We start from the raw sequence: 12,299 nt of genomic DNA, 5'->3' as shown, positions 1-12,299 counted from the left end.
CCTGTTTTTGGGCTTCATGCCTGCACAGAACTTCCTGTTTAGAATCCCTACTCCAGTGAGATACACTGAACAAAGTAGCCTGGGAAAAATCTCCACAGTCCTTGGCTCGCTTCTTTTTTTTCCCCTGTGGCTGTCCTAGTGGAGCTGTTTCCCACTCTGTGCCGCTTTGCTGCCCAGCCCTGACACTCACACCAGCTGTCCTCCTGGGACAAACACTGAGAGCCTCTGCGGCTCAGGGTGGGGCAGCCTAGCTTTTCCTGAGCGCAGTTTCAAACATTACTTTTCCAACACGTCCAGAAATCTTTCTTGTGCTTTGTATTTGCGGACTCTTTTTGTTTCTTTTTGAGTTTTGTTTTTAACCTGCTATGGCATCCTCTATAATTTCCCCAATCTAATCTGAATTAGTTTCTAGCTTTGAGAAACTTCATAATTCATGATTTATTGATCACCTTTCCTTGTGTTTCAGGATGTAGGAGACTATTCTGTGTTTTCCACCCTCTGTTTCATCTTCCTTTTCTTTATTTTATTTTTTTAAATTTTTTTATTTTTGACAGGCAGAGTGGACAGTGAGAGAGAGAGAGAGAAAGAGAGAAAGAAAGGTCTTCCTTTTGCCGTTGGTTCACCCTCCAATGGCCGTCGTGGCCGGCGCGCTGCGGCCGACGCATCGCGCTGATCTGAGGCCAGGAGCCAGGTGCTTCTCCTGGTCTCCCATGGGGTGCAGGGCCCAAGCACTTGGGCCATCCTCCCAGGCCATAGCAGAGAGCTAGCCTGGAAGAGGGGCAACCGGGACAGAATCCGGCACCCCGACCGGGACTAGAACCTGGCGTGCCGGCGCCACAAGGCGGAGGATTAGCCTATTGAGCCACGGCGCTGGCCTCGTCTTCCTTTTACAATTAGAAGGGTGCATGTGGCATTTATGGCCAAGGGACTCTTAGCAGGAGTGATATATGCCTCTTGCATATTGGCCCCTAGAAATCCTCCTGTAGGATTCCTCATGCCCCACCCATCCCGCCCCTTCCATCACTGGATGGACGTGGAGAAAGGGAAACAGCAACACAGCAACACTGCCCCAGCTCTGGCATGGCGTATGACATGGGTGACTAAAGAATTTGTGTTGCTGTAGTCCATTGAGATTTAGTGTTGTTTCATACAGCAGTTACCCTACCTTGACAAGCATAAGAACTAACACACATTCATTCCTTTCATTATATGTTTTCCTGTTGTTTCAATGAGTTTTCAGTAGGAAGGAAAATGGGGGCCAGGAATTCAGTCCAACATCTGTGGATGAGTTTTTCCTCTAATTACATTCCCTCTATTTTGACAAAGATGCAGAATGAAAACAATTCATTAATTCATTCTATAATCATTAATTGAAACTTTATTCTGCTCCAGGCACTGTCATAGGTGCTGGGGATATAATGGGAAATGCCCTGAAGGTGACCAAAGTCTAGAGAGGACAACAGATAAGAAAATGGGCAACTTTCCCTCAATGGAACTGATGCTATTATCAGTGCATGCAAATGTTTTAGGGTCACAGAGTGGGCATTGGCCCAGCCTTAGAGGGTCAGAAAAGCTTCTTGCAGGAAGGGACATCTAAGTTGTGGTCCGAAGAAAGCACAGGGGTGGGCCAGGGGGAAGGGATAGGTTGCGGGTGTTGGGTTGGATGGGGTCATATGCCCCAGGCAGAGGGAGTGACTGGGGAGAACTTGCAAGTTAAGGTTTCCTGAAGTAGTTCAAGGTGCCTTCAGTGTGGTAGCAGGGTATGGGGGTTGCTGCTTGTGAGATATAAGACTACAGAGGTTAGCAGGGTCAGTTCACAGGTGTTCCTCTAAGCTACATTAAGGAGTCAGCAGAATGGCCTTCCACAAACATGGACGCTGGCCAAACTGAGTTCTTCGTCCTCAGCTTCCCTCCTTTGACCAGTTGTCCTCAGAATGGAGCACTTGTCCTCACACATCAGGGAGGCTCCCTGTCCAGCTCCCAGGAAAAGGGTCAACATACTTCCAAATGCTGACTTCAAGTCAATGTTTTGCTTTGTCCAAGAGTGAAAGTGCATTTAAAATCACTTCTTATTATGAAATGAAACACTCTGTCCTCTGAAAAATCAATTTCAGGCCTCAGTGAACAAATATTTGCTCAGGGAGGGGGGAAAAGTGGGGAGCAAGAGAGCCTCTAGACACCTTGAAATCACGCTAAGCTGACCGTGTCACTTTTTAAAACTAGGACACCAAAAACTTGGCCACTTTCTGTAGGGTTTTGCAAAGCTTTTTGCCTTCAGCTCTTTGGGGATTTCCATGTATTTTTAGGCTGTTTATGGATAATGTAACAGGCATGTTTGGGAAAAGTTAAGGGAAATCACCCATGGAGCACATACCAGATTAGGGGGCTGGTTATTCTTATGTTTATGAGAAATGGTCAACCATTCCAGAGGAACAAAAATACATTTGATTGTGGGGCAGCCTGAGGAGTTCTCAGTACTGATAGCAGAGGTTGGTACTGGGGGTCCCTTAGCACACCCACTTTAGAGACCTCTTCTCTTCTCATCTCTTCTTTCTCCCATCCTCTTTACCCTGTTTGTGTTTGCTTCTATTTCTTTTCCCTTCCATTCCTTCTTGCTTTCCTGCCTGTCTTCAGCCTTCCATTGATCACGGGAGGCACTGCCATAGATGGTTTCTCTTTCGGGGGTCCTTAATTTGGCCTCTAATATCCAGCAGAGTCAGTTTTATCCATTTAAGTACATTTCTCCAGGAATCAAAACAATAGAAGCCAATCTTCTTGGAGCTAAAGCTCTATCATTTCCTTGATATCAGAGGGAAATTTCCTTTGTGCTCCTGATATATTATCTGCTATGACACCAAGCATAATGCAAACTTCCAGGCATTTTCATACTGACTGAATATGAACAACAAAGTGCACAAGGTTTCCATTAGACGCATGGGTGCTTATCCAAACAGTGATTCTCACTCTTGTGCATTTTCATAACCGACAGGTACTTTTAAATTTCATGCACTGTGACAAGGACTCAGGAAATGTAGGCTACTTGTTAAGTCCACTTTCTGGGGCAGGCATTGTAGCTCAGTGGGTTAAGACATGTGCATCCCATGAGTGACAGTTTGGTCTCAGCTGCTCCACGTCTGATCCAACTCCCTGCAGAAGATGGCCCTTGCCACCTACATGGGGGACCTGAATAGAGTTCCTGGTTTGTGGTTTCTGTCATTTGGGGAGTGAACCAGTAGTTGGAAGATATCTCTTTGTCTGTCTCTGTTATTCTGTCTTTCAAAAAACTAAGTATTTTACAAAATAATCCACTTTTTAAAATTTATTTTGTTTGACAGGCAGAGTGGACAGTGAGAGAGAGAGAGACAGAGAGAAAGGTCTTCCTTTTGCCATTGGTTCACCCTCCAATGGCCGCCGCGGCCAGCGCGCTGCGGCCGGCGTACCACGCTGATCCGATGGCAGGAGCCAGGTGTTTCTCCTGGTCTCCCATGGGGTGCAGGGCCCAAGCACTTGGGCCATCCTCCACTGCACTCCCTGGCCACAGCAGAGAGCTGGCCTGGAAGAGGGGCAACCGGGACAGAATCCGGTGCCCCGACCAGGACTAGAACCCGGTGTGCCGGAGCCGCAAGGTGGAGGATTAGCCTATTGAGCCACAGCGCCGGCCAGTAATCCACTTTTGTTCTTCCAAATTTCTTAGAAATTTAAGTTGAAACAAATTATTTTAATTGTTAGTTATTTACATGAAAAATGAGTTTAAAGGTTTTTCTACACTATCATAAGAAGATATTTTTAGTGTCTTAAAATACATGGCTAAAAATAATATCATTTACAGAGCTCCATTGTCTTTCCACACACTGGGAAGAAACACTTTCTAATTCAGAAAAGATTCAGAATCCTCACACTCCTCTGCTGCCCTATGTCCTCCTCTGTGCTCCTAGGGCCCTGCAGTCAAGTTCCTGCCCCCAGGGTAGCAGCCATCCATGGTGGCACCATGTAGATGTGTGAGAAGGCAGAAGCACAGGGTCCCCTTGCAACACGGGAGCACAGATGAAGGAAGATGTCCTGGGAGGCTTCTCTGCTCCATTTCTAACCCCTACAGCACAGAAGAACAATGTGCAAGATGTATTGACTGTACCATCAGTTCCAGCTTTCCATAATGGGTGTCGTGGCTACCTAATGGTCTCTGTGGAATCCACAAACGCTTACTTTTATTTATTTTTACTCCATATAATGATTTCTTAATCAGAATAAAACTTAATGTAAAATATTTTATAAAACATTAAATAATCTATGGAGTTAACATTCTGCCCAATGTCTAAAGTAACTCTCTGGATTTGGTGTTATTTTAGTAAGAAACTAAATATACAATACATTTTAGCCATTAAACGTGGTTTGAAAATAGTCACCAATAATTAGATAAAAACTCAGCCAACCATGCTACTGTTCTTCGTTTCTCCATCTGACATATTCTCCTGCCCGTTTTCAACAGTTTAATGGGTATGGTCTAGTGTAGTGGAATGTAACACACTTTTAGGACCAATGTGCTATGAGACTTCACATAACTCACCACAGGTTCTTCATCTGTAAAATGGAGAAAATATACTTGAGGACAAAACGGGATACCATTTATAAAGCATCTGGCAAGTAGAAGGTATAGGGGAAGTAGGTGCTGTCATTCCTCCTATTATCCTGTTCCTCAGTTGATATCTACTGTGACTAACTGTGACAGGTAAAATCTTATTCACTGATCTATGAAGACATGGAGTGAGAGGAACAGATGGTTTTACATTACGAAAACTGGGGTCAGCGTTGTGGTTAAGCCACTGCTTGCCATGCTGGTGAAAGGAGTCAGTTAGAACAGCAATGGCAGGAAGGTGGAGGGGACAAAGGGCCCTCTGGTAATGTGGACAATTTTCTTAACCTAGCTGGCACACCAGTCTGGATAGGAGGCAAGCTTGACAATGAGGCAGACATAAAGAATTTCATTGATTAGTGGGAAGAAAAGCAGGCTGTAGACTCAAGGCCATGGAGAAGGCCAGGTGTCTGTCTGTGACCCGTCTCCGGAGTATGGTGAAGATAAACAGCTCCCCCGACAGGCCCTCAAATAGAGCATTTCCTTTGTTCTGTGAGAAATGTTTGATTTTTTAAAAAAATGTTCATAGGAGCTTTATTTCTAAAAGACAAACCTTGGAAACAACACAACTATTTCATGGTGAATGGAATTAACAGGATTTGGTACGTTCACATGATGGAATACTATTTAGCGATAATAAAGAACAAACACTGAGGATCTAAAAGGCAATATGTTGTGTGAAAAAATTTCTCAAAGAATGATATACTTTATATTCTAGTTATATAACATTCTTAAAGGAAAAACATTACAGTCATAGAAAACAGATCAGTGGATGGCAGGCTTTAAGGTTAGATCAGGGCACTATTACAAAGTAGTAAAAGGAACCTTTGTAGTGCTGTAAAGTTCTGTATGTTGTCTGTGGTTACATTAACATATGAAATCTACACATACGATCGCATATGTAAACAGGGAAAAAAGCAGTATGTAAACATTGTAAAATCTGAGTAACCTCTGTACCTGAGTAAAGTTGCAATGTGTGTGATGATGTTCTATGCTTATATAACATAATAGGAGAATCTATATTATAACTGGCAGAATCTCTGCACTGATTTTGTAACTTATTGAGACATTATAAAAAAATTACCAACAGGCCAAAAAGAACACAAAAACCCAACTGGAAGAGATAAGTCTAGCCTTAGGATTCTGGAAGAGGGTCAAGAAAGTCTTTGTTCTATTCAGTGGTGAGGAATAAAGTCTGCAGAAGAAGGAAGTCTATCAACTTCATGGCATTTAAATGTGGCTGAACTCAAGAGAGGGAAGGCAGAGAGCCATTTATAATTATGGAAATTTGAATCTTCCTGTTGGTTCTGATGGTATATGAAACCTTGAAGGTCATATTAATACCCAAGACATGGAAAACAATATTAGAGTTTTAATGAGGCAGGGGATGGGAAATGAAATGGCATTATCAGTAGTGCATAGTCACATTCTGATTGCAGTGGGGAATGGGTTAGGGGAAGAGAGGATGGAAGAAACCTGGCTGTCAGGCTGTGGTAGTAGTTTGGAAGTTGTGTGATGGTAGATTGGACTGGAGTGGTGGTCGTGAGAAAGGAGAGAAATGGACAGATTTGAGTTGCATGCTAAGAGCATGAAAGTAATGGGCCATGGCCATAAGATTAAAAGCAGAATAACTATTAGATAAGTGCTGTGAAACTAAACTATTTCAATGGAATAGTTTGGCAGGAGGATCGTCACATTATGGCAATTTTAGAAACTGGATGGGAAGAATAGATACAATTTGGAGTAGGCATTTGGTGAAGTGGTTAGCATGATGCTTGGGATGCCTGTATCCCACATTGGAATGCCTGGATTCAGGTCCTGGCTCTGCTCCCAACTCCAGAGAAAACCCTAGGAGGCAGCTCGGGTAAGCTGGGTCTCCGTAACCCATGTGGGAGACCTGGATTGAGTTCCTAGCTCCTGGCTTGGCAGGCATTTGGGGTGTGATTCAGCAGATGAAATATTGCTCTGTTTCTGTATTTCAAATAAATAAAATAGTATTTTTTTAAAAAATAATTTGACAGTAAAAAATGGGCTAGTAGAGGAAGGACATTTTAAAAAGAGCGAGTGGTAAATATATTTTAATATTAATAGCAAGAACCTAGTTGAACTGAAAGAGAAGATAATGAAGAAACAACTATAAGGACAAATTGTAAAGAAAAATAAAGAAATGCTTTGGGGAAAGCAAAGGAGAAAGGTAAAAAGGAGTAATGGCCAGTTCATGAGCCTGCTGGGGGACTGTGTGGGAGATCACTCATAGAAAAGGAGGCTGCTTCTACTGGAGTTTGAGAGGGGGAGCAATTGTTTACAGAAATAAGAAGGTCGGATAGTGAGTATGTTTTATCTAGTGACTTCTCTTTTCTCTGTGATTATGACTTTGTTGGGGCTGCCATAACGAAGTACCACAGCCTGGTCTGAAACAAAAGACTGTAATTTCCTTACAGTACTTGAGGCTAAATGTCTGTGGTCAAGTACTGGGCAGGCTGGTTTATTCTGAGGACTCTCCTTAGCTGATGGATGGCTTTGTCTCTTCATATGGTCTTCCCGTTTTGTGCCTCTCTTTCTCTCTCTCCACACTCTTTTTAAGATTTATTTATTTGAAAGCCAGAGTTACAGAGAAGGAAGGACAGTGAGAGAGAGAGAGAGAGAGAGAGAGATCTTCCATCTGCTGGTTTTCTCTCCAAATGGTGGCAATGACTAGGGCTGGGCCAGGCAGAAGGCAAGAGCCAGGATTCAGGAGCTTCATCCGGAGGCAGGGGTCCCAGTACTTGAGCCATCTTCTGCTGCTTTCTCAGGCGCTTTAGCAGGAAGCTGAATGGGAAGTGAAACAGCTTAAGACTGGATGATCTGCAATGTTTCCAACATGTCTTCAACTGCCTTTAGAGAGTATTTGGTTTTCTTCTTACTTTGACCTGCAAACTGGTAAGCTCTGTTATTTGACTAGCTGCCCAACTAGCCTATTTCATATTGTCCTTTTTCATTTTTGCACTTGCTTTTGCATTAGAAGTAATATGCCTTGCCGACATGTAAAGCCCAAACAAAGCTCTCATATATCTGTTCAATTTCAATGCCTGTGCAAAATGCTTTCTTGGAAGTTCCAGGTTTTCAAGTCCACCTTGGGTATTTTAACTCCAGCATACTGCTGCCAGTATAAGGGGTTGTGTGGATTCAGCTACATAAGCTCCTCTAAAGGAAAGGTTGCTTTTGCATAGTCAAGTTCATTGATATGAAGTTCTGCCAGTTCACGCCAGGCTTCCTGATCTCCAACAAATTGTTCTCATTCAGTTCCCGAATGGCCTCCACAGTTTCCCCCTGGGCTTTTCAAATGGCAATCTTACACTTCCTTGCAGCAGTGTTAGTTGGATCTTCCTGTAAAATTTGATCATATATCTGTATAGCATCATCATATCTTTCCACGGCTTCAAATCTCCTGCCCATTAATCGCTTGCCTCTGTGACCACCAGGGATCTGTCTTCTTAACTCCTGAAGACAAAACAATGCCAACTCATCCCGATCCTAGTCCAGGGGTGCAATCATTACCTGTTCATATGTGATCCAATTAACATCTCCAAGCTTAGAGGCATATTCATGAATTAATTCTTCTCCAACTTCCACAATTTGATATTTCATGAGTTTCCTTCTCTCCATTTTCTCATTTTCTCTCACATTTCTTTTATATGCATTATCTGAGTTCCACAGTTAGAAGTCTGCCCAAGTGACATCATAAAGCTCTGAGATCTTCGCCATCTTCCCAAAACACAGAAGCAGCAGGAATGTTTGATGTTTTACCCTTACACAAGATGTTGAAACCCCTACGCAAGAAAGCAGTGGAACTCTCTTTCCCCTCCCAGCTATATCCATGGAGTTTCTTATTTTTCCCTTCTAATAACCATTTATTGCTGAAATTGCCTTTTCATGTGTTCATGTGCTTCATATTTCATCACCAATAAAGTCCCTAGGGTTCAGCTCAGATATTACACCAGCATCCCGTATGAGCTCAGGTTGGAATCCTGGCTGCTCCACTGCTGATCCAGCTCCCTGCTAATGCTCCTGGGAATGTAGCGGATTATGGCACAAAGGGCTTGGGCCTCTGCCACCCATGTGGGAGACCTGGATGGTGTTCCAGGCTCCTAGCTTTGGAGTGGCCCAGTTCTGGCTGTGGCAGCCATTGAGAAGCGAACCAGAGGATAGAAGATCTCTCTCTTACTCTTCTTCTCTCTTATGATACTCTACCTTTCAAATAAATAAATAAATAAAACTTAAATAATAGATAACAGAAATTTGTTATATTTTCATTCTTTCAAGCTTATTCTGGTCTTGGGTCCTTTGCATCAGATGCCAATGTTCATGAGGTCGTTTTCTTCCTGTCATTCAAATCTCAGATTAAATATTACCTTTTCAGAAAGCTAAAGTAGTCACCCAGTCATTTTTTATTACATCATGCATTCCATTTCGATGATCTGCCTTTCACTTACCAGTTTTGGGGATTTTTCAAACTTTTCAATCTCTCTCTTCACTAGGGTATACTCCACAAGAATAGGGACCTCTTCAACCTTGACAAGTGTTGCCTGTTGGCACTTACAACAGTGCCTTACATATTGCTAAGTGCTCAATAGATATTTGTTCAAAGAGCAAATGCATGTTTCCACCCAGAATTTGAATCATTGTCTATTTTAAGATTTATTCTCCTTTATTTCTTCTATCCTACTGTTCTATTTTAGTATTAATTGCCTCACAGAATTGGAAAATAAGATCTTTACTTGTAGCTACATTCTATTTCTGTCTTTATGTTATTTGTTTCTTTTATTGGCATGGGTCATTTCCTTTACATTTATTAACATGGGCAGAACACACTGGAATCTTTGCTGCTCATATCCTATTCTTCGTCTTGAGTTCATCCTGCATTTTGTTGGATATCAGTTCATTAATTTCTCACTATAGCATCCTGAGCTCTCAGCTCCCAGTATTTTGAATTATGATTTTTTTTTATTTACTTAGACCATTTCTCTATCCTCTACCATTTATGATCACACTTCCTCTACATCTTTTTATCTCTGTATTTATCATAGTGGCACATTTCAGAGGAAGAACCCATCGTATTTTATGGGAAGGAAGGGAGGACAGCACACCCTCCAAAGACTGGTGGATAATTTTGTCATGAGCTCTGGCAGAGGCAAGCAGAGTCAGAGGGTTCCACTGCCTAAGGGAGAGGGAGGAGAACAAATGGAAAGAGCAAGTTCCTATGTTAGAGAGCTGAACTGGAGAGTTCTGTCATCTGACTAATTGAATGGAGGAGAGAAAATGCGAGAGGAAAGCTTGGTCAAAACAGTACGGTCATCCAATTCCCTTAGAAAGACGGCTCCACTTTCTACTGACAAAGTGAACGAAACTGGCAATCTCACCTTGTGCGGTGGCAGGAAACAGGCATTAATGGTCCAAGTGATACATGGACTCAGTAATGGGAAAAGATTTCCTGTCTGCCTAACTGTGAAAAATGGAGAGCAACCATTTTTCTATATAAACATAGAAATTAGACTTTGTCAAGTAATGCTCCAATCTACAACACAAACTGTTAGAATATGAAACTACAAAATGACTAAAATATTCCCATCTGTCATCTTCTTATACAAACACGGTTTTTCATAACCACTCTCTACCTGATATAACCCAATAGCCTTTATTAAATGTGGATTTTACCTCACAACACTGTAATTTAATTTTATTGGGCATGAAAAAAAGAGAATCCCTTTAGTGATGTTTTTCTTCATTTCTTTGGTAATAGCATGATGTTAAAAAGTATAAAAGATTTCCAAGTGGGTTGTACCATTCAGACGAAGGGAGAGTAGCAGTTCAGCAGATGGTGCGTGAAGACCCACAGAAGAGAGTGTTAAGGCCGGAGATTGAGACTTTGATTAATTTGGAGAGAAGGTCAACCTTCATTACTAAATTCAAGCTCACTGCAAGAGTTTTACAATTACTTGAGACTTATTCTTCCCAGAAAGGAACAATATTATTACCCTTGCAGTGACCCTGGGCGTCCTTCCTCTCCAAAGTCATGTCATAACCACTCAGTACAATGGTGAAACTAAGTGAGATATGCAATACTACAGGGACTGCTGGTGACAGCCAGGGAGGTAGACAGACATAAAATAAATGTATAGATAACTGTGAAACAATCTTAGTGTCTAATCCTAATGAAAAATGAGCCAGGTCTTATTTAGATCCACATTTAGTCTCTCAATCACAATCTCTTTCCTTTCCTTGATGGAAAAGCAATGCTAGAAAAGATGGGAGGGGCTAACCTTTAACTCATGCAAGAAGGAAATTAGCTTACCTAAAGGTTATTAAAATACCAGCTCTTATTATAGCATTCAAAGAAACAAACCAACTAGAAATTCCAAGCGGAAAGAGGTTTTGAGGGTTACGGATTCAAATGGGAGTCACCATTGCCCCAAGACTCTGGGGACTATTTGGTTTCTGCTAAGAAAGAATTTAAATACGGTCATCTAGACAGATTTATTCTCTATCCTGAGGCCACACAAGACATGCCACTCTTTGGATAAACTGCACATTATCTTGTGAGGTAAGTTAGCCAGAATCTTAAATCTTGGTAGAAAGACTTCTTTCTAGGAGATAACTGGTCCTTTCTGCTAAACTATGCGAAAATATAAATATACCAGAGTACTTCAAGTAGTTTATTTTGGCACAACAAATTTTTGAAATCCATGCAAACAAGGGCTCTTCAAAACATTCATGAGAAAAATGGATTTCAAAAAACTTCCGCGCAAAAATAAATTTATCTTTTAATTACACTTTCCCTGAAAGTTTGTAGAACATTTAAATTATATACACACACACACACACATACACACATATGTGTCATTTCTGGCAAAAGGAGACAACAGATTTCTTCATTCATGCTCCCCTCTGCCTCTTATACCTTACCTAAAATTTTCAGTCTTTCACATTCAGTCCTCACTCCATTGCTCATTTAGGGTCTACAGACATTTCTCCTTAGTCACATCTTGTCTCAATGCCTTAGTAAGTCATATTAGTAGAGCCTTCTTCCTTACCCCTTCCCCTTTTCTGATTGTCATGAATGCAAGGCATTTGGTTGCCTTTCATTCCAACAATTTATTACAGTTCCTAAGGATTGCTGTTTCTCTCTAACTATTTTTATCAGTAGGGACTGCAAACTCTAAGTGCAAGACACGTTACATTTCTAAATGTGCCCAACTTTTTCTTTAAAGTTTAATACTCTCTTGCAATGGTTGTGGACCTGTTTCTTCCTTAACTCATTTCTGGCAGTTCAAGGTCACTGTAGCCATGTATTCCTATTGTTCTCAATCTGGGCCTCCCAGGGAGTCAACCACAGATTCTGAATACATTTTTGGGTACAGACAGGTTACTTACTCTACAATTTCTGATGGTACCAAAGAAAGAAGAAAAACTGGTGACACTAGCTGACATCTTCTGCTATTCTGAAGATGAGAATGAGTTAGCACACAGTCCAGACAAGCAGGAATCCAAAATAATAATATTATAGAGTTAATCCCTTAGGTGCAATGAAGAAATTAATGGGAGGAAGAAAGAAATTGAAGGTATATATAATTATAAGTAGAACTGGAAAACTAAAAATGATTTGTTTAGTGGAACCATCCCTTCACCCAAG

At 41.6% G+C, this 12,299-nt stretch overlaps 1 protein-coding gene and 1 pseudogene across 3 annotated transcripts in view; both read right to left on the bottom strand.

Annotated features, from left to right (window-relative positions):
• The window catches only part of RGS7BP (regulator of G protein signaling 7 binding protein), a 125,826-nt gene that overhangs the window by 26,128 nt on the left and 87,399 nt on the right, over positions 1–12,299 (bottom strand). The gene's annotated exons all lie outside the window — the stretch shown is intronic.
• LOC138845258 (ER membrane protein complex subunit 2 pseudogene) lies at positions 4,058–8,590 on the bottom strand (annotated as a pseudogene).

The sequence above is a fragment of the Oryctolagus cuniculus genome, chromosome 14, assembly GCF_964237555.1.
Source record: "Oryctolagus cuniculus chromosome 14, mOryCun1.1, whole genome shotgun sequence".
Classification (NCBI taxonomy): Eukaryota; Metazoa; Chordata; class Mammalia; order Lagomorpha; family Leporidae; genus Oryctolagus; species Oryctolagus cuniculus.
The sequence above is the reverse complement of the archived record's forward strand: the minus strand, read 5'-3'. Positions and strand labels throughout refer to the sequence as shown.